Raw genomic sequence first — 20,665 nt, 5'->3', positions numbered from 1 at the left:
GCACGTGTATCAATAATTAAAAATAAATGTGTCCATGCACTATATTCTATATTATTTTTTATTACTTAATAAACTGTGATTTGAACCATACAAATAAAAAAAGACTACTAAGCAAATATAAAAATTATAATAATTTGTATATAAATTAATTCATTACAAAATAAAATAAGATAACTACCTAATAAAAATACAAACGAAAAAACCTTAGAAAACAAAAATATTTTTTATTTAAATTGTAATAAAAACTGTATTTTCATGTTAAGATGTAATTTCTCAAATTATATACGAGTATACTGTATTCAAATACCTAATGAACTTTTCTTAATTTATTAATTAATATTGCATCAAACATCAATTTATCATTATTTAAAAAATATATAATTAATTACTAATCTTTGGAGTTTTAATTATATACTGATTTTTTTTTCATTCAGAAATGAAACCTTTTGGCTTTGAAAAAACACAATTTTTCACAACGAAAATTATGTTCTCAGTTTTCAAAGTCAAATTCATTTTTAATTAAATCTGAAAACTATTAGAAAATATTTAATATCAACCTCCTTAACTCCAACCATCGGTTTAATGTTAATATCAAATCAAATTGCAATGTTCCGTTACGAATATTAAATTATTTTTATGCGAAGAGATAAATAACTACAAAAGTTAATTTAATTGTTAACATTAATATGATATATAATATTTTTAATTAATTAAATGTAGTATTATAAAATACTCATATATCAAATAATATATGATACGACAAAATATTAATTCAATAAAAACTACAATAATATTTGTATTTTTATCATATATTTACTTTTTGTACTTGTTAATAAAAATATATAAAACAACTTATTATTTTAACAACAAACTTAGTATATTTTTATAACTATTAATGATTGACTAAAAGTAGTATTGTATAGGTGATCAGTATGTATATTGTATAGTAATAATAATACTCAAAATACTCGAACAACTTTGAGTTTAATTATTCAAATATCCATTAGATTATTGAATCTCACATGCGTCGTAAAAATGCAATTACAAACTTAAACTTTGTTGTCGAGGAGGATTAATCCATTAGTACTGTTTTCGAGATTTGTTATTTACCTAAAGTATACTAATAATGCATACAGAAATACTATATGTATATTGCGTACCAATGATAATATTAAAAGTTATAACAAAATATTTTTTTAATATTATACACTTTAACATGCCAAAAATAATTATATATCCCACATAATATTGTTTTCGTGTTTTAGTGAATAAAATTTAATTTCAAGATCAGTATCATATCAGCTGAAAATAATTACACCAATGTAACAGGTAAAGGCAAAAACCAAACCTTTCAATTTCCCATAATTTTGTTAACCTATTTATTATGAATGTATACAATGGTATCATTGTTGAAACTTAATTAACGTGTTCGCAAATATATCCACCGTTGTATTTTTTAGGCGTGTCATAATAGTTACCGTCGTTGAAAATATAAAATCACCGCAACATTATTCTATCGAATTGAATTTTACATTTCTTTGATGTGAAAGGAAATTATTTTATAAAGATCCCAATTCGTCATTTATTATCTGAACCGCTGAATAAATAAGCATAACTGCATACACATCACAAGTTTATATACAATCAAATGCCAATAATGGGCCCACAGGTAGAAGAATACACTCGTGAATCGGGTATTTGATCAAGATGTCTATAAAATGACCACCAATATAAGCGGATTGTGGTGGTTGGTAATGGTAAAGCGAATGCTATATCTGAATCTGAAACCGTTGGCTCTTTGTAAGGCACGTAAGCCGATTTTTTTTTTTTATAAAAACACTACTTCCTGTATTTTCATACCACGGTTATCGGTATGGAGTCTCTATAGGTCACACCTTATTTTGTTTTTTCCCTTTAACGACACCATTTCAGACGTAAATATTACCAACAAAACCCGCTCAGCCAAACACATAATAATGTATTACACGGCTTTGAAAACTAAACTAAAATGTACATTTCAGGTAAACCTTTTAGACACATTCGCTGCATAAAATATTAACGAATCACCTTATTAATTATTATGATTCATTACAAATTACAATATTTAGGTCCGACACTCTGTCCTCTGCTTTTCGAAACATTAATTAGCATGTAACATGTATTAATGTATTTCCTTTCAATTCAACTCGGTATACTTTTTCAAACAACAGACAATAAAAATATTATTTTATTAATTATTATTATTATATGGCTTGTATTTAACATATTTTTATAAATTATTTAAGGAATTTATTCAATATTAGTTTATCTGACTAAATTATGTCGATAATACTAATAATACAAATATGATTCACTGAACATTTCTAATAATTTATTAATTTATTAGTTCAACTATATTAATAAATGAATCAAAAATATTATTAAAATAACAAAATTCTGTTTAGTAAATTTCTAATGAATAATTCAAAATATCCAATTTCACATTCATGGATTGATATTTATTACGAAAAATAAATATAATTAATATATGTAATTATAATTTATAGTAAAGTTTCATAAATAATTAAATTTGAAAATCATTTTTTATTTTTATGTATACTATTACTAATCATAATATAATCTAGTTGATATTTAATATTTAAGTAATTATTTAGGTACTAAAATATCATGATAGAAAATAACTAAAAAGCAACGAATAACTTTTTAAATATGGAATAAAAAAGTAAAAAATTATGAATTTATTTATTAAAATAAGCCAATATTTTAATATTTTGCTTTTAAAAATTGAAAAACAGTAAACAATTCTAAATTAACTCTTATATTATAACAAATACCACGATAATTTATAAGGAACTAAAACTTAATGATTTTAGACATATTTTTGATTTTAATGCACTAGTTGAAATTTATAAAAATAAAAATTTAATTATTCCTTTTGATCATGACCATTATACAAGATGTAAACATAATATAAACATACGCCTACCTAATTATAATAAAGTATTTGGTCAAATGAGTGTTTTATATAACGGTCTAAAACTGTATCAAACCTTAAATATAAACATTAGCCATTTTGGTAATTTAAAATCATTCAAAAATTATGTAAAAAGTCTTGATCTGTCTATTATTTAATTAATTTATTAACCTTATTAATAATACTATTTTTTTAAATTTAATATATTTTTGTTCTTTATACTCTTTTTTTATACTCTGTTTATAATATTGTATATTTATACTTTGCTACTTCTTAATATCGGCTATTACTTATTTATTTTTATGGATTAATTATAAGTTTATATAATAAAATAACTGCTCCCCCAGTACAAGTTTCGCTTTTAGGGGGTGCTGCAATTAATTATTCTATGTATTTATATAATGTATCTAGTTGTTTTTGCAAAAAAAAAAAAATAAAAATATTATTATATTAAATAATTAAATAAAAATTATTAATTTATAATCAAATTAAATTTTCTAAATTTATAGAAAATGTTAAATGTATCTATTTGTAATCAACAAAATATTATAATAAATACCAATTACTAGTCATGCTTGTTATAATGATAACTGTAGTATACAATATTTTAGTGGAAATTGTTCTACTTTTTTCTATTTAAGACAATAATATGAATAAAAATATCTCTGATAAATATAATAATCTTAAGAATTATGGTCAATAATACTGTAGAGTAATTTTTTAATTAAAATAACAATAGTAACAATAATTTGAAAATTGATGACAGACAGACATAGTATTAGCGTACCTACCGCATACGTTAAAAGTTTTAATACCAGTCAGCAATATAGAATTCTAAGAAAACGTCCATTACTTTAGAATGACATCAATGATATTTATTATGAATAGTATAATATTATTATCCATGAATGGTATAATATTATTATCCATGTATGGTATACTATTATTATCCAATAACTTATAAGTTTATATTAAAAAAAAAATTCTATGTTTTATTATGTAATTTTTATATTTATAAACTAACTATACTTTGCATGTAGGTACCTACGTGTTAATTTTCGCTAGTTTTATACCATAGAATACCCGCAGAATTAATCTTTTTAATTTAGTTATTTATTTATTTATAATTATATACCTACTTAAATAATATTTAGTTTAAAAGAGATAAATCGTAAAAAATAAAAAACAAATTAATCGACACCCTTTTTTTATAAAGTCGGGACGACTTTTTAAATTAATTTTAATTTTCAATAATAATAAATTCAGTAAACTTTTAATTTATTTTATTATATAATTATTTTAATAGCAATTTCTATACTTCTCATATTAATGCCTTCATTTTGATGATTTAATCACCATATCATATTAATTGTTTACAGAAAATCCATATAATTTTTGTTTCCCCGAAACAATAAATTGTAAAAACTTATAATAAAGATGCTAGAAAAAGCAATTCGACTAACTTTCATTCTCTCTTTTTTTATATTATTTTCTTAAAATAAAAAATTGAAAGATTAATTTTGTTTTAAATTTGTTATGAAAATATAAATTATTAAAAATCTGTAAAAAACAAGTTTTGCTTTTAAAATTTAAATTTAAAAATTCAAAATGATATTGTGTATCATCAATAAAATAAATTTGTATTTAATATAGATAACACAAAAATGTAATTTAGGTGATGATAATTAACGTATTTTTTAATATTGAAGTGTTTCAATAAAAATTTATGCTCTATGCTATCAGGATAATAGTTACTAGACTTTTTTTATTAACGGAAACCTATTTTGCTTTTCCTGCAGCCAATATCGTTCACGATGTGGCAAGGCGAGAGTGATGGATTCAGAATGATGCCATTCATTTAGAAACTGGAAAACTTGCCAATACAGAAAAGAAAACTGTAAAAGCTAGACCACCTTAGATTTTTCCTTAAAAATGGAATCTAAATTAAGATCGTTATGATAATGATTAATACACTATATCATTAGAATAAAAACACGTTCTTAATTATAATTATTAAAGGTTTAACTTATTATATAATATGTTGCGTATTACTAATATGAATAATTGCACAAACGTATTTTAAAGTATTTTATTGTTTACTCTCTAAATCGTAATATAATGTACATTTAAAATTTCTTCTTATTTAAGACCGATGGAAAGTCTCTACCGATCGTGTAATATGATACTTACTAATTATTATCAATATAGAAATAAACATGGTAATATATATTATTATGAATGTTAACTATGCAACAATTTTAGACTTTTAAATTATTGTTATTTTAATAATTTTACAATAATACAATATAGAGATATTGACACATAAATCGTAAAAATATTATTAGAGGTTTTAAGGTTTATATAAGTGTTTAGAAATATTTGTTTTAAGTTTATTATATTATAATAATAACTATATTTTATCGTGCCTAGTGTCGATAAAAGGTAATGAAATTGTATTGTAAGTTATTGGTTAACATAGAACATTTTATTAGTTCATAATATAATATTTCATAGTAAAAATACTTAAATATTAATTATGAATATATGAATATAATATAAACCAAATTTGTTAAAAATATCAATAAGTATTAATTGATTTATAAAAGTAATCAAATTTAATTTTTTTTTTAAACTTAAGGATTTCTATAACTTGTAAATTTTTATAATAAATATAATTACTTAATTATTATTTATTAACACCTACTTATTTAAAATTCATAAATAATATAATTTATACATTCAATAAAATGATAATGAACACCATTTTTTTTTTTTGTATTATTATTGTTCAGAATTTATATTTTTTTATATAAAATATTAAACAACCTTTATAATATGAATAAATTAGTTTAGTTTAAAATAAGAACAATGAAAGTTATATTAGATGACTTTAAAGCTATTCGCATCAGGCTTCTAATCAAATATAACTTTATTTTTAAACTTGAATGAACATTTTGAGGTAAAAGTTCTAGAACTTTTTATAACCTATCAAAAAAATATCATCTGTCTTTACAGATATTTTTTTCTATGTTAATCTTGTATTATATGAATAAAAATAATTGTAATATCTAATTCATGAATAGTAAAAAATGTGTGTAATGTTAAAGTAAATAAAACAATTAATGATTCCTTATTTATAATCAGCAATATGATATAGTAAATATAATATTCAATATTTTTCTGTGAATACGTAGTTGAGTTATTTAAGCTTTATTTTAAAATGTGTTTTATTATATTTAAAATTATTTGATTAAAATAAATTGGTTAAGAAAAATAGAAGTAATTAATATTTAACTATTATTTAGTGCATCACATTTATAGCTTATTTAGTTTTCACAAGATATCGTATAATCACTTAAGTTAGGTTAGTTTGCAAATCTAAATTTTAGTATACTAACTATATAAAATTATAATATTATATTAAGATACCTTAAAAAAATACAAAAAAAATGGATTTCTTTTTTTAAAAACAAAAGATTGTATCGTAATAGAATTATCTTTAAGAGAACGTCTCACACGTATATGTTGTCTCCGTCTTACACACGTACGACATAGTAAATTTTCGTTTACCAGTTTCAATAGTGTGATTTTAGTTTTAATATTAGAGTAAATTCATCTATTATCAAACTTTTAGGCAAGAACATTATCTGTGTTTTCACGTTGGTTTTTTACGATATTTTAATATTTAAGTGAATTATGAGCATTTTAAAATATTGAATAATTTCATACTCATAAAGTCATAACTCACCTAAAAATAAAAATATCGTAAAAACCAATGAGAGAACACAGTTAATGTTCTTGCCTAAAAGTTTGATAATAGGTCAATTCACTCTAATATTAAAACTTAAAGTACACTATTGAAACTGGTGAACAAAAATTTACTATGTTGTACATGTGTAAGACGGAAATAGCACACGCAGGTAACACGACCTCTTAAGAAGTTAAAACATATCAAACATTTGAATAAATCGTCTAAAAATGATTTTATATAATTCAAGAAATTATGATTTTTAATTGATTAATTATTAATAGAAGAAATGGAAATTATAATTTTTGGCATCTTGTGTACTATAATTTAGAAAAAAATATTTAGAATTCCAAAAAAAAAAAAGTTATCGAATATGATTGAAAAAAACTCAATTTAAATTAAATTGATAAACTTTTTATAAAAACAAATTTAATAATATTTTTAAGCCTATTTGAAAAATATGTTCATTTATATCGTATTAATATAATTAAAAAATACCTCGTAAATGTTCAATTATATTATCAAACAAATAAATACCAGATCATTGGATTGAGTCAAAATTTCCAACGTCAAGAATGCCTACATAACGTATAATATATATACGAGTATATTAAGTAGACGTCTACCATTATAAATAGAATTTCAAAAATAAACAATTATATTTTCTAGCAAACAAACTGTGATGACTCGAAATGCTTGTATATTCAATTAATAAATTTTAGTTTTTAGATCTATTTAAGGTGTGGTTGTTCACATTAAACATATTTAAACGTACTACTGTGGTTTTTTTTTATGTATAAACAACGACTTCGGCTCTAGGCGCAAGATTCCCTCGACACATCACAACGCCTCGGGTGCAAGCTTTATACCCCCTATAGTAGTATGACAGCCATCTTTATTTACTCTTCCGTTAAGTCGGTTCATTACTTAAAAAGCAGCTGTCGTAAATTGATATATATATATATATATATCACGAATTATACAAACAACAAAAGACTACCTCGACGAAAACAAACACCATATTATAGTCAATATTATTACGATGATGTGACAACTGCGTTATTATAATTTTAGAATATTGCAGTACATCCTAGCCGGAAGAGTTCTTCCTGACCCATCTTTATGATAGATGTATTTTTGAAATTATTAATAAACAGATGGCGTTTAAAGAAAATATAATATCATGTTTTATATTTTATAATATATAAAGAGTATTAAATATCTTATTAGACTTATTATATAAAAACTATTATTGAATTATTTCAATGTTTAAGTGTTATAATTTATAAAATACCAACTTTTATGAAATATATCGATCATTTATTTACTGTTATATGTCTTAGATATTTGGAAAACTAGTAAAGCAAAAAGATCATTGCTCTTGGTAGAATGGTCGGCACTGGAATAAAGGGGGGAAATCCAAGGCACATAGGTACCTTGGGCGCTGGGTGCTATCCACTAATCATAAAGGTGCGTAAATTTCAAATAATATGAAATGATAAATTCATTAGCCTACTAAATTACAATTTACTCATTCATTTTCAACGTATATTTTTACTATATTTACATTTTTTTTCAATGCAAATTGAATGCTTTATGTCAGATTATTACAACACGAGTATCATTATTTTATATTTTATTAAAAATAAACATTATTATGACCTATACATTATATATATTAGATATATGTCTTGATAGTAAAAATATTGAATATCAACTATAACATTATGAAATAGCCTTGAATTTTTTTTTAGGTAACTTTATAAGGGCTCTAATATTATTATATTCCCGGTGTGACATAATTTGTAGATCCAACACTGACAATGATAAAGCAGTTTTTGTAATTGAGAAATACGTTATAGTTAGGGCACTAAAAGTATGCTTAAAATTTTAAATAGGATGAAAATACATTTTTATTGAAATTTAAAAGTTGCAGAATATCAGTAGTTTTCCAAAAAAAGTATATAATACTCGTATAATTTTAAATAAAAAAATCAAAATTTAATATTTGTAAGAAATTAAAATTACTTTAGTTACTTGAAATTACGAATTTATTAATTGCATAATTTGAATAATTAACATTTTTTTTAAGCACATGTAAATAATATAACTATTTTTATTGGTAATCTCACTATTTTTTTAGAAGAGAAAAATAACAAAATATACTGGTCTGAGAATAATTGTTCAGTGATAATTATTATTATAAATTTTACCACTTATTCAAGTAGTATACCAAAATTAATGCCAATGAATTATTATAAATTATTACTAGTTATATTATTATATATAACATAATATAAATTACTATATAGTTGTATCGGTCAAAAAACTTTTACAGACCTTATAAAACCAATAGCTTTTAGTATAAGGTTTACGTAGAATTAAAAATTTAGAATTTAAACTATTTTCTGAATATTGAGAATTAATTTTTAATATTAATATACGTTTGATCTTCTACGACATAAAAATGCAAAAAATGTAATGATATGTATATTATGTTTATTATTATATTAAATATCAAAGAATACATTTTGGATTTTCAAATCAGTTGATTTAACATTAAACGCTCATTACCTTGAAAATATAAACGTTTATGAAAATACTTTTTTCGCATAATTTAAAGTGATTACAAAATAACATTGTTGGAAGTTGTATTTTTTATCGTGATAATTTATTATAAATAAATTATTAATAAGTTATTAAATTTTTCTAATGAAAGCAAATATTTTTTTAATTCATATTTTAAACCAGAATATTTTTCTGAGGATCTTAATGAATAAAAATTTTGAATAACGATTAATTTGTTAAAAGTATTTAAGTTTAGATAGATCAGTAAGTACACAACAATTCATGGAGTACCTTTTTGATCCGCTTGATTAAACGATTACTTTAAATCAAAATTAGTAAATTCTAAAAACTGATTTACAAATAGTTATAAGCAAATTTTTAAATATTAGAAATAGTTTGTAGAAAATTGTATATATTAGTATGGAACAACTTAACGCACACCAGCACTCCACTCGTTTTAATTTAAAAGTTTTAACAAATTAACAACTTATTCAAAATGTTATTATTATACATTAAAATATAGTCTGAAAAATTTTCCATTTCAGATTAAACAACTAAAAATAAATGTTGTAGTTCCAAAAATTAAAAACTTAAAATATTATCATGATGTAAAATGGTAAAAAAATTAGTTTTATTACAACTAAAACTAAGATAATTGTAAAAACCGTATATTAGTAAGTCTTTTATGTATATTATATATATTTATTATTCTCTTATATGCATATTATAAATAAATTTAAAAAAAAAATTGAAACATGATGATTTTCTCCTAATTGGCCATGCCAGCAAGGATATTTTAAAATAATACTTAAAAAAAATGTTAAATATTGATTTCTTAATAATTTAAGCATTTCCAGATAATGAGTATTTACTGTTTAAGAATCATTCTGTAAATTCCTGTTTATTATAAACACAGTTGAAAAAAAAATGTCGCTGGGTGTAGCATCGTCATTGCAACTAGGACATTCACTGCATTATTCGTATGGGGCACACCGTGTTTAATCTCGCAGATTAAAAGTGCTCTTGCCAGTCTACCCTCTGTTTGCACATGAAATAAAATCGTTTCGAGATTCCTCTTCAGAAATGCCCGTATACTCTTACAGATCAAACAAAATGTGGATTTTAATCAATCTGACGGTAGAGAAACATGATGGTAAACTGGACAGCAAGCTTGGAAAAGAAATATAATGGCGGTATAAATTTCGGTTATGTGGTGCGTTAACGGCTGTTCCTTGAACGGACAAGAGACGATTACACTGTTTGAAAGTGGTATCAATTATTTATTTAGGTGCAATAATAGTTTTTTTTTTATACAGTTAAATAAAATATTTACAAGCTATGAATCAAGTAACTAAAAAATAATTCAATACGTATAACAAAATTAAGTAATTATATATAGGTATTTATTTTAATAATAGTATTATTATGAATAAATTAGTAAAAAAAAGTTATTAGTTATTTGTGAAAAATTTAGAATTATTTTGTACTTTTTTTGTTGTTGTAGATTCTATATTTTATTATATAAGTAACACGTAATATATTAATTATAGTATTACCCATCATCTGTGTCAAGCATAAAATCGAAATAATAAATGTGCTCTTTATGGATTATATTTTTCCAATTACCTATCTTAAAAAATTCCGACAAATAAAGCAATCTAACCGTGCGTAAATTAAACGTTAGTAACGTCATAAGTTCATATTAAACGTAATATAAATTAGAGACAACTAATTTTCTTTATTTTCCTATATTGGTATATTGAATAAATAATATTAAAAAATGTATCAGTTTATTTTGTATAATAATTTATATGATTCATATACAAATCAAATATTTAATGGTAATTGTTATAATAAACAATTATGTATGTAATCCGTCACGAGACTATTTCACAATATTATTATTGTTTAATGCTTTTAATTAGCTATGTTAATTTTTTATAATCATCTGTTTATGTATAGAAAGGAGAGAATTAAAACATTTTAACCTATTCTAATTATTCTGAATAAATATATTTATATTTTATAACAATTTAATTGTGAATAACTGAGTATTACAATTTTGGTTAGCACATATATTACCTAATCAAAAATCAATACATCAGCATTTGTATTTTTAAATTAAATATCATAAAAACTATAAGTATTTTGTTTTCAATTATAAATATGCTTTATTTAGATTTACAAGAATTACAATTTATATTATTTAAATAATTATTAAAAAAAAAATTCTATTTTCGTGGCATAATATAATAATAAATATTAACTAATATACTTTAACAAATTTAAATTAATTTAATATTTTCAATATAGATAAATTCCATACCTAATAATTAATAATATAGTTAATACGAAAAATTAGGTAGAATCATAAATTATTGGAATAATGTGCTTTGAACGTTTATTGATAAAATTAAACGGTTGGTGTATCTAAAAATTAAAATATATGAATTTCATTGTAATTTGTAACCAATAAACTTTCATCATAATAACAAAATCCTATCGTAAACTTAAATTGGCATGCAATGAGGGTTCAATGTGTTGATATGCACTGCTATAATATTGAACGAAACTTTGGTTATGTATACGTTTTAACTAAATTGTAAAACTTTGGACTGCTATAAAGTATCTATGACATTAGAAAACTTGTGTACTTTAAAAATATGTAAATATAAGCACAAAAAGCTCCGTTATATTATTACAGGTTTATTAAATAAAGTATTATTTTCGTAAAAATAATAGACTGTTCATAATTTGGTATTTTCTAAAACTTGAAATCGAAATGAAGAATTATATCGGAAATGTAATAATAATATAAACTTTTACAATTTAACAATATAATATAAATTAACTTCAATTAAAATGATAATAAACTTAACTTAACGCAATTTTAGATTATAAAAATACCAAATGTAATAAAAATGACTATTATCACGTGTAATATAAAAATGAAAAACTTTTCAACTTAAACTTTAAATTTAGTTTTTGAAGTAGTAGGTGCATACAAATAAATATATAATATAATATCATATAATTTATAAACTCATACAGATAAAAAGTGCCTTGTAATAAATATCAACCAAGAATTTATTCCAACTTAATATTTTTTTATTAAGTAAAATACTTCGTAATTTCTTATAATGTGTAAAATAATTATTTTAAATACATTTAAAATTATTCTATTGATAGATAAATATTAATTTAGTTTGTATTTTAATTTTGAAGACGATTTATTTTACGCGTTATACCATTAATTATAATATAAACAATGGTTATATCAAAGTGATATATTTATGTTTGTATACTGTTGAAATGAGAATAAAAAATTGAAGTATTTTATCATACATTTACAATGAGTATCATCGACTTTTTCATTAAATAATACTATAGTTAAAGAACAGTTTTTTCTTTTTTTTAATACTGTCGCTACACTGACGAAAGTAATTATTTTATTGAATTTGTTTTAACTAATTGTAATATATTATAATTTTAAAAGACTTATTTATTTAAAACTATATTTTATACTTAAAAAAACTTATCAAATATTAATACTGACATCGGTGACATCAACTATCGAGTGGTTAACATAAAATAAGAAACAATAATATTCATAAACATGAAGATATTTGAGAAAGAAAAAAACCAAAATTATTCCATGTATAAATTAATTATAATTAATTATTTATTATTTATTAATTGTATATATCAAAATTCACACATTAAACTATAAATTAAAACATTATTTACTATTAGTTTACCTATAGCTTTTTACAATATTGAATATTATTTTAAAAAAATCGGATGTAATTAGTAGTTTAGGAAGGCAGAATGAGGTATAAGTAAACAAAAGTAAGTAAATGAGTACATTAGTAGGTACTTAGTGTCTACTGTAAAATGGGTAACTATAATGTATGTGTTAAATTTAAATTCAACGGTATAAGCTGTCTGTCTACTTATATCGCTATAATATATATGCTTTACTATATAGATATTAGATATTAGCGATTTAGTTTACTATTAGTATTACGGTAGGTTGATTTAATTTTTTCAAAAATATTGTATTTATTATACTATTAATACTTAATTATCATCATAATATATAAATACATATACATTATACACATATATTTGTACCATATTATATTACTGTTATTAACTTTTGAGTTAAAACAGTATGAATATATCATACATAATAAGTAAAATTAATGAACATACTTTGCAAATGTCATTGTGTATAAATAAAATGCATAATTTACTATTTAAATATTTTAAATATCTAAGTATGAATTGTATGAAAAGGTTTTTGAAGTACAATTAGTTTTATTTTAAATAGATTTGATAATAACAAATTATTGAAACCTTTGTCTAATTAATGCAAGCGACGGGTTACTACTATTCAGTTTGTTGGAATCAGGTTTTTATCGTGGTGAAAAAGTTTAAAAAATCTATAGTTACGTGATATTACAAGTAGACTCTACAAAAAATAAAATCGAACTATTTCAAATTGACTTCACGAGAAAAACAATCACGCCTTGTAAAATAGTCGAATTTTGAATTTGAATCTTTTTTTTATATGAGAAATGAAAACTTTATTTAGGTCATATTGGACTCTGATTTTTGAATTTACTAGAAGTAAAATCATAAAATACATTTCAGAATACTTGGCAATTAATAATTGTTTATATATACTTTTATTAAAACTTTTGAAAATACGGTTTTTGAAATTAGAGACCAATCCGACTGTATAAAGTTTTTTTTTTAAATAAAAAAAATTTGACTATTTCACATGGCGTGAGTTTTTCCTATAAGAGGTAAGTTTTGTATTAAAAAATACGTAAGCTTCTAAACATTAATTAGTAATTTACCAAGATTTTGTTCTTGTGTAATAGCCAAGTTGTAATTTATTTTTTTTAAGTTCACCGGAGTTTTACCTCTTCCACTATACAAAACTATTTAATTAAATAGGAATTTTCGCATTGACAGATAATTGTCAGCAATTTCAGTCCAGATTTAACAATTTTTTTAGTATGTATCTGTATTTTCTTTCATATTATAGACAATAGGTAAAGTAAATATTATTTTAGTTATTAATGTATTGATAAGATAAATTATAATATTATTATATACCTAATTAGCTAAATTCCGTATTCACTTCGTCAAATTAATTATGTATAATATACGTAGCTGTATATGAATGATGGTCATTTTCATTAATAGAATAATTATATAAGAAGCTAAAAATTAGAATAATTTCCGTATTCTTTATCTCTCATTATTTATCCATCCAAATGTGTCATTTTTTTTTATTTGAAGCAAATTTTATACTCTGAATGTATCATTTTTTAGTAATATAAAATTACTAAAATTATTTTGTGCTATTCAAATTTACTATGTCGTATCGACATGATCATGAATATAATGAAGTTTGATATCCAAGCTTGGCTGGATAATGTTTATGTTTTTTTCCTCGTTATTATAATAATAAATAGTCTTATATTTACATTGAATAATAACATCTATGTAACATTTACTCAATTTAAGATAGACGTTTCTAGGAAGTTTTATCATCTCAGAAATGTTGATACGATACATGTTATATTTACGTTGATCCAACTCATAAGAAACGTCATCAAATATGGACAACGGCAGTTACCACAAAATCAGTGTTTAAATAACAATCAACGTAATGTTACAAGTTACTTTGAAACTCCTTTGAAACCTTTAGGTGACATAATATTGTACAGTAGGTAAAATTATGTGCTTCTTGGTATTCTGCAGTAATAGCTATTAGCTGTATTATTAAAAAAAAAAACCTCTTTAAAAATCAGATCTAGTGGTCTTAGATTGTAGACTAATGTATTCCTATAATGAATAGGATATTTTAAGTAAGTATAATACATATTTTTTTATATATATATTTATTATAATAGTTCCAAAATAGTAAATACATTATACAATTCTATAATAGAACAGTTTAGTTTTTCTTATTAAGCACAGTTTATGCTTTTAGCAGAAAAAAGAGACGTTGTTCAAAATAAGCATCTATATGGCTATATATAAAGTTTATATATCATATATTTATATACTATTCTAATATATTCTAGTTTACTAGTATTAATAAGACTATTTTAAGTAGTATTTAGATTCTGAGAGAAATAAGGAAACTTTAAAGAAAATTTAAAAAAAAGCCAAACATATAATATATTGGTTACTCATTATTATTATTAAAACACTAAAGAAACCTCAATAAAATATGCATATGGAATATTGAAGTTACTATACCTTACATTCTAAGCGGGGCGATGAATGTATTGATTATAAGTAAAAAAATTCCCAATAATAAGGAAAACAAGAATTTCTACACGAATTCAATTTTCGAAAATATCAGTTTTGCTGTTTTGGTGTAACTTGAAAACTAATTACTGTAAAAACTTAACTTTTTACCATATTATGTTAATTTACGATCAGATTTTCAAAATTGTTCGATTCTTTTTGAGCTATAAATAAGAATGAGCAATTTTCAAGTTTTTTAGTTTTTTTTTTCAATAAATGTAATAATAAAAAATTATTTGGTAGCTAGAAATATTTCTCACAAATCTTTAATTTTTCAATTAAAAAATATCAAAAATCTATAGTCACAGTTTTTTTTTATAAACGTTTAAAGTCTTAAGTTTTTAACTATAATAAAATTCATCAAAATCTTAAAAATGTACAAATTACTTTGTAGTTAGAAATTCCTAAAACATTTTGTTTTCATACTGAAGATTTGAAAATTCAATATAAGGTTCTTTATAAGTTGAAAACTTATGTATAAAACAAAAGTCTACTGGATATTTAAATTCATTTTTCATACGTATTTCAAGTTCAAATTTTTACAATATTCGATATTTACTCGTAAAATTACTATTACTATATTTTAATAGCTATGTACATAAAAAAAAACAAATTAAATATAGTTTGTGATATAGGTTGAAAGACTGTTTTCGATTAGAATCAATTTTCGTAACAATGATAGATCATTCAATTCAAATTTAACACGCCTATATTATAATAATGTGTCAATCATTACACCTAATGTACAGAAACCTTTTTTTTAATTACGATGGATGCCGAGGTACAGATGCTCAATTATACATTTATTATATATTTATTTATTTTTTAAATTCAAATGCAGTAAAATCTTTAATATTTAAATATAATACATTATTATTTATTAAACGCATAAATTATAATTCGTTAACACAGTTTCTGTATGATTCCTGTGAATTCTCTATGGTTGAAATTTGTACTTAAATAACGAATTTCTAGAAGGAATTAAACGAATTAATTGATAATAAATAATGTCTTCATGATAAAAATAATATAGATGAAATAAGTACCTTGAGTACTTTTTAGGTTAAAAAATAATAATTGAAAATCGTGAAAGGCTCGATAAAGTACATTTTAGCTGTTCTCTTATGATTTTAAATTGTCAATAAAACATAGTAAATTAATTAAATATTGAAGTTATTTATAATACAATCAAAGAAGTATTATAATATTAAAGAAAAATTAAAAACCCGAATGATATCTTCAAAAAATAATCTATATTAATTATTCATAAATATAATAAGTAACAACATTATTATTATTATTCTATTGTTAATGTTATTTTCTTGTTAATACTCAGTATAATTCATTAGAAACAATAAAATATAATAATAAAATCACCCATCAATTTTTTTTTTTTTTTATGTTAAATGAGATTTTTAGCTAAGTATTATTTTTATCTTGACGATTACAGTTAGGTAAGAGGACATGGTCCGTGTGTTGCTAAAATTCCCGGTTTTAACAGTTAAACCAAGTTGGTTAAAACCAGTTGGTCACCCATCCAGAAACTATAGCAACTAGCTGCTAGTTTAACACCAGATTTATCAGGAAACTTGTGCGTCCACTGTACTACGCCAAAACATGTGCATAATATTTTTAATTTTAATAACTTAATATTTTATATAATATATTTGTACTTTTAAGAAAAATATGTAAATTTAAAATATACTTTGATTTCTTTAAAAAATACTAACTACAACTATGTACATTTAAAACAACAACACATTTTTAAAGTTAATATTTATTATATTTTTTTTTAGTGTCTAGCTGACATCAGTAGAGAATCTATATAAAAAATAACATCTATTACCTACTCGTACATACTGTAAGACTGTAATATATAACTAAATGTATACAAAAATTTTTTATATTTCCTAGAATATATGTCGGTTTGTTTAGGTAACTACATTTACAATTCATATACTTAAAGTACATATATTATTCTTCATACATTTTCTATAATTATACTACCAGTGGATTTTTAAATACGTGTACAATTATAGGTATTATTGTGTACAATAATTATTGTAATGTAAAAATTATCCAATAAAAACAAAGCCAGAGATAAATGATAATATATATAAATATATGATACATAGGTATATGATAATATAATATATAAGTAGATTTACCTATACATAAAAGATCAAATAAATGTTATTGTTTTATTAAGCCCTCCTAAAGGTTATCATTCAAACATGTTTTTTAAATGTTAATAAATCTCGAATAAAAGTAAAATATCAATAATTAATATAATTCTTTTCTATGGAGATTATTAATAGGTACAATACGATAAAATTGCTTAAGTGACCTATTTAATACATTTATACACCTAAATATTATATATACACAAAGTATGATGAGAGTTTATTTACCAATAAATTGTAATATATTATATGCAAGTAATCTAAGCTATTTAAAATTATCGTAACAATTACGTTAAAAAAGTATTATTTCATAAGTTTACCATACAAGTTTAGAAGAAAAAATACATGTATAAAATCATTTTAATGAATATTATAAAACATGTTTTTTATACAAAACCATTAAGTATAAAAAATATTTTATGATTTATTGTTTTTCGAAAAATTGAAAAATTTTAATATTACAATTTTAACAAATGTCACTAATTTAATTTTTAAAAAGATTAAACATCAAAATGGTAACTTCTAAATTAAATAGCACACCTATATTTATAATTAAAATTTCAAAACACGATTTTATTATATTCTACTGTTAATTACACATTCAAGTCGTAATTTAACAGTAACTAAAACTTTTTTAAATGCTTACTTTTAACTTCTAATAAAAATAACCTCGTTTGTATAACAAATATAGACAAAATTATACCAGTCCAAAAACTTTTTCTATAATTAATTTACTTTAAATTTAAATTTAATTATAACTGTTATCATTTCTATAGTATAGCACTATAGCTACACAAATAAGAATCAGCAATAAAATTCAAAATATAGTTTATAATTTATTTACTTACCATTTTGTTTTGTTCGAAAATAAATTGATTATAATTTTTTAGGACACTAAAAAATAAAAATGAATAATAATTAAAATTAAAATTGAATACATCATATTACAAAATAAACATTACAAAGATATAACATAATATCGATATTATTTTAAGTGTTTTTGTTATTCTAACTAACAATTCATAGCGAAGTGTACAGTGCACGCAAATAATAAATTAGTTTGATAGACTCTCCAAAATGAATTCTAAGAATAAAATAATTTTAAAAGTTTTGAAACCATGATGTTAACGAATTAAAAGTAAATATTTTTCCAAAGTTTGATAATACTTTACTTGCTATATCTTTGTACAAGTATTTTTGACTTGTTAAATAAAATTGATAAAATTATACATTCCCTTACTATGCGAGTTACGTAAATATAAATTAAATGGTCTTTAAAATATATCAAATCATATTTATAATAAATTTACGTTTCAATAAAAACTGATTTATAATCATGGCTGTACCAAAGTCAACTATTTACCAAATCAGTCGTCAATTTGTTTTTCATAAAATATAATTGTAAACGATTTAAAAATTCTGTTAATTATATAAATATTTTATAATCATTAATTCAAAAAATAATATATTTTGTAGTATATCAATTGAATTCTAATTAAAATAAACCAATCGCAGTATCTATTAATTGTAAATGAGAAAATATGTAATCCTATTAAATCTGAAATAATTTATTAATAGTTTACAATTCTTAAGATAAGCCATATTTTAATAGGCACTTTTTACTTAAATTAGATACTAATTATTTGGTTGAAATGATTAGAGGATGTTTAATGGAGGGAGTTCTATAGACTCTAGTAAAAATCGAATCAAGTCCTCAGCAACCAGATAATTCAATATTATACGAGAGTAACGACTACAGTTTTCATAAAATGTATATAGATTTAAAATCCCAAAATAAATGTTCTTAAAAGAGGGGCAAACTGAATAATTCTTTCCTAAGGGAAAAAATAGCTTTGATCCGACCTGGGAAGATGATATGAGATAAAATAACATAATTTATTTAATTTAGTATTTAAATTACTAAATATTCAAAAACAAATAACAAATAAACCTAATTCAAATGCAATAAAAAATAGTTATTTCATATTATAATTATTAATATGAAGTGGTGTATGGTATTTGTTATGTTTTATACATAAAAATGAAAATAGTGGCATTTGTGTTGTTAACATAATATACAATATGCATCATAGAAAATATATTATTATTGATTAGAGTATTAGACCATTAGGCAGACTAATTATATATTACCTATATGAATTTGGATTAAAAATATTTTGAAGTAATACTTAGATCTCAATATTTAAACACTAAATAATTTAGCAAAACTACTACTTGCTACTACTTCTGACTTCACCAAAAAGTTCAAAACCACTAATTAATCTCCTTTTCTCTCTTTTTATTACTTATAATCCTAATAGACAGCTAAAAATAAATAACTTATGAGTATAATATAATTACAGCAACGCAATGTTCTACCTATTTTTTTCTTTTTATCCAATATCAATAATTATGCTTACAACAATAAAATTCTATTTACCTAATCTTATTAATTAATATATTGACGAAATTTTTAACATTATTAAAACGTTTTGACACCCTATCTCAAAATATATGAAATCAAATTTCTGTGTGACAGGTCTTAAAATGTGTGGACGTTTTATTTTTGTTATGGGTATTATATAGACTATAGAGTATCAAACACTGGGTTGAATGAACCTCTGATAAGAGAAGACGGAGTCGATGAGATAACGTTCGGATTTCAAACAAAAAGGTTATCATCATTCACGGCGTTTTCTAAATCTAGAGTTTGTATCCACGTGACGGCGACGTATGACCGCGATTGACGGTAGCGACAACAGCTCTGAAGATCGTCAACAAAAACCTCGTCAACTTGCGTTATTTTTTGAAAAAAAATTTCATTTTATTCCTTCTCGTTTTGCAGATACGCTTCGTCAA

General features: G+C 22.2%; 1 protein-coding gene across 2 annotated transcripts in view; it reads right to left on the bottom strand.

Annotated features, from left to right (window-relative positions):
- Window positions 1-20,665, bottom strand: part of LOC132919766 (chaoptin-like) — a 200,760-nt gene that overhangs the window by 134,526 nt on the left and 45,569 nt on the right. Inside the window, exon 2 of one of the 2 annotated variants that reach the window (XM_060981587.1) lies at window positions 18,655-18,700. The exons of the other annotated variant lie outside the window; for it this stretch is intronic. The gene's annotated coding sequence lies outside the window, so the exon portion shown is untranslated. The remainder of the gene's footprint in view (window positions 1-18,654; window positions 18,701-20,665) is intronic. 2 annotated transcript variants of the gene reach the window in all.

Source organism: Rhopalosiphum padi, chromosome 2 (genome assembly GCF_020882245.1).
Source record: "Rhopalosiphum padi isolate XX-2018 chromosome 2, ASM2088224v1, whole genome shotgun sequence".
NCBI lineage: Eukaryota > Metazoa > Arthropoda > Insecta > Hemiptera > Aphididae > Rhopalosiphum > Rhopalosiphum padi.
This window is presented reverse-complemented; position numbering and strand designations above follow the sequence as displayed.